This window comes from Tachyglossus aculeatus, chromosome 1 (genome assembly GCF_015852505.1).
Source record: "Tachyglossus aculeatus isolate mTacAcu1 chromosome 1, mTacAcu1.pri, whole genome shotgun sequence".
In the NCBI taxonomy this organism is placed as follows: domain Eukaryota; kingdom Metazoa; phylum Chordata; class Mammalia; order Monotremata; family Tachyglossidae; genus Tachyglossus; species Tachyglossus aculeatus.
Window position 1 is genome coordinate 159,672,902 of NC_052066.1, and position 3,996 is coordinate 159,676,897.

A 3,996-nucleotide genomic window follows, 5' to 3' on the forward strand; every position below is an offset into this window, starting at 1 on the left:
CCTAGGAGCAGCCAAGGATGGCCAGGGGAGCCCCACAGAGCCCTTGTGCTTAGGGGCTTGCAGGAAATCAAAGGAGGGTACTGTCCCCTTCCAGATAGAGATCATTACTATTGTAATTACTACATTATTATTAGTGTCCTCTTGAGTGGCTGTAAATTCCCTCTAGACTGTAAGCTTGTTGTGGACAGGGGACATGTCTATCAACTCTATTATATCATACACACCCAAGTACTTAGTACAGTGCTCTGCACACAGCAAGAGCTCAATAAATATGCTTGCTTGATTGCATCATGCAGAAAATGCCCAATTTCCTTACCAAGTTCAGGCCTTCTGAAGTTCCTAGACCAATCAAAGCCAGCCCTCAGTTGAGGAACTAAGACTGTGTCCAACCTAATGATAATTAATTACAGTATTTGTTAAGTCCTTACTATGTGCCAAGCGCTGTTCTAAGCACAGGGGTAGATACGAGGTAGTCAGGTTGTCCCATGAGGGGCTCACGGTCTTAAGGGTCTCGCCCTGCCCTACTGACTTGGGCTGTTCTCTCATCCCTGCTTTTACCCTTTATCCACAGCCCTCTCTCCTTCAGAGCTGCAGACCCAGGGTTCGTTGCCCTCCACAGTAGCCCTCCTACTCAGTGGGAGGCTGAGGGAAGGCAGATGAAAGCAACAGAGGGCCAGGTGGCAGTATGGGTGGCTCAAGAACCCAGGGCCAGCAGGGCAGGCTTACAGGGTCTGAGACCAGACAGGGGACTCTCTTGCCAGGAATCGCTAATGCTGAGCAAGGGAAGGTGGCCTGTGATGCCCCCTTGCCATCCTGAGATAATAATAATAATAATGCTATTTGTTAAGAGCTTACTATGTGCCAAGCACTGTTCTAAGCACTGGGGTAGTCATTCATTCATTCATTCAATCGTACTTATTGAGCGCTTACTGTGTGCAGAGCACTCTACCAAGCGCTTGGGAAGTACAAGTTGGCAACATATAGAGACAGTCCCTACCCAACAGCGGGTTCACAGTCTAGAAGGGGGAGACAGACAACAAAACAAAACGTATTAACAAAATAAAATAAATAGAATAGTAAATATGTAGATACAAGGTAATGAGGTTGTCCCACAAGGGACTCATTGTCTTAATCCCCATTTTACAGATGAGGTAACTGAGGCACAGAGAAGTTAAGTGTCTTGCCCAAAGTCACACAGCTGACTGTCCATTTCCAACCTGGCAAATCAATTTATAACATCACAAGGGATTTCCCAGGCAAGTGGCAGAGCCGGGATGAGAACCCACCACCTCTGACTCCCAATCCCGGGCTCTTTCCACTAAACTTGGCACCCGATCCACTGATCCCTACCGGGAAAACACCTATTCACGTCTGAACTGCGATGCCCCACCCCTGCAGTTTAGATTTGGGCACCATCCTCAACGCGCAGGCAGCCGTCCCTCTGGAAAGCTCCCATCCCCGGTGGCTCCGTCTCGGGGGCGGGTGTCCGGGGCTTTGTCCGGCAGGCAGGGCTGCCCCTGCGGCCCGGCCCCCGGGACGCGCAATGAGCCCCGGCGGCCGCAGGAGGCGCTGCAGGTCCCGCCGCCTCGGGCCCCGGCGAGGCGGGCGGACAGCCCCGACGGGCGGTGCGGCAGCGCCACCGTGCGGACACACGGTGGAACCGCGGGCCCCGAGCCCCCTCCCCTCTTCCGACCAGCCGGAGGACTAGGAGGACCCCACCTCCTCCTCCCCTTTCCCTTCTCCTTCCTCTTCCTTTTCCCCTTCCCTTCGTCTTCCCCTTCCATCTCTTCCTCCACTTCCCCTCGTCTTCCCCTTCCTTCTCCCCCTCTCTCCCCGTGTTCCTCTTCCCCCGTCTTCCCCCTCCTTCTGCCCCTCTCTCCCCACGTCTTTCCCTTCCTTCTCCCCCGTCTTCCCCTTCCTTCTCCCCCATCTCCCCCCTCTTCCCCTTCCTTCTCCCCCTCTCTCCCTGCGTTCCTCTTCCCCCGTCTTCCCCTTCTGCCTCTCCCTCTCTCCCCGTCTTTCCCTTCCTTCTCCCCCTCCCTCTCCCCCTCTCCCTTCTCTCTCTCCCCTCTTCCCCTCCCTTCTCCCCTATCTTCCCCTTCTCCCCCCGTCTTCCCCCTCCCTTCTCTCTTCCCTTCCCCTTCCTTCTCCCCTCCCTCTTCCCCATCTTCCCCCTTCTCCCCCCATTTCCCCCCTATATCTATTCTATTTATTTTATTTTGTTAGTATGTTTGGTTTTCTTCTCTGTCTCCCCCTTTTAGACTGCGAGCCCAATGTTGGGTAGGGACTGTCTCTATATGTTGCCAATTTGTACTTTCCCAAGCGCTTAGTACAGTGCTCTGCACATAGTAAGCGCTCAATAAATATGATTGATTGATTGATTGATTGATCTTCCCCTTCTCCCCCGCCTTCCCCTCCCTTCTCTCCCCCTCTTCCCCCTTCTTTCTCCCCCCCCATCTTCCCCCGTCTCCCCCTTCCTTCTCCCCCTTCCTTTTCCCCCCCTTTCCCCTCCCTTCTCCCCCCTCCCCCTTCGTCCCCCCCCCCACCCTTGCCCTCCCCCTCCCTCTTCCCTTCCCCCTTTTCTGCACCGGAGGGCAGATCTGCCAGATGCGGCACATGTGGCTCCCCGCGCTGTCCCGTGGGAGTGCGGGGTCCGGTCCTGCCCCAAAGTGGGGCCGGGGAAGAAGGGGAGGATGGCGGGAGCGTCGCTAACATTTCTTCTCCCCCGCGCTGCGGGAGAGGGGAGAAGGAGCCGGGCTCGCCTCTACTGCCGTCTCGGCCAAGCGCCTCGGTGGTGGCTCCATAGCTCAGTGGTTAGAGCACTGGTCTTGTAAACCAGGGGTCGCGAGTTCGATCCTCGCTGGGGCCTTTTTAACCCCCTTCCCCATTTTTGATTTTGTACCGCTGCGCTGCTTTAGCCTCGGCGACATCCTGTGCGGACACGAATTGGGGTCCCCGAGGTTTTCCTCTATATTCCCTTGGCCTCGCTGGTGATGTTTCGTCATCCTGCCCTGCAAGAACAGGTGCCAGGTATTTTGCAAATATGCTCTACCTGACAGGAGGAGGGAGACAAATGAAAAGACAGCCACGTTATTTCTGGAAAGGATTATAGGGAGGTGGAAGAAACTCGGTTGCCGCTGGAGGCTTGGGGTGTATATATATATACATATGCACATCATCATCATCATCAATCGTATTTATTGAGCGCTTACTATGTGCAGAGCACTGTACTAAGCGCTTGGGAAGTACAAATTGGCAACATATAGAGACAGTCCCTACCCAACATTGGGCTCACAGTCTAAAAGGGGGAGACAGAGAAGAAAACCAAACATACTAACAAAATAAAATAAATAGAATAGATATGTACAAGCAAAATAAATAAATAAATAAATAGAGTAATAAATATGTACAAACATATATACATATATACAGGTGCTGTGGGGAAGGGAAGGAGGTAAGATGGGGGGATGGAGAGGGGGACGAGGGGGAATGTATATGTGTGTATATATATATATATGCATATATATGTGTGTATATACATGTATATAATAATAATAATAGTAATAATGGTATTTGTTAAGCACTTACTATGTGCCAGGCACCGTTCTAAGCACTGGGGTAGATGCAAGGTAACTGAGGCACAAAGAAGTTAAGTGACTTGCCCAAAGTCACACAGCTGGCAGGTGGCAGAGTCGGCATTATAACCCACAACCTCCGACTCCCAAGCCTGGGTTCTTTCCACTAAGTCACGCTGCTTCTCTGTGTATATATATATATATATACACGCATATATATACACATATATGTGTGTGTGTGTGTGTGTGAGAGAGAGAGAGAGGGAGAGGACCGAGGGACCTCTCTTAAAAGATGGCTAGGAGATGGCAGACACTTGCTGGGTTGAAGAGTGAGTGTCTGAGCTGAAGAGTTAGCACAAAAGAAGATACCTTGAGTACCCTCCCCCTTGGCCTTTCAACGAGAGCAGCACTCACTGCTGAT

General features: G+C 52.2%; 1 non-coding gene across 1 annotated transcript; it reads left to right on the forward strand.

Moving 5' to 3' along the window:
* The first annotated feature begins 2,796 nt into the window (after positions 1 to 2,796).
* TRNAT-UGU lies at positions 2,797 to 2,869 on the forward strand. Its single transcript has one exon. It is a non-coding gene; the product is annotated as a tRNA-Thr (tRNA).
* Positions 2,870 to 3,996: the final 1,127 nt, after the last annotated feature.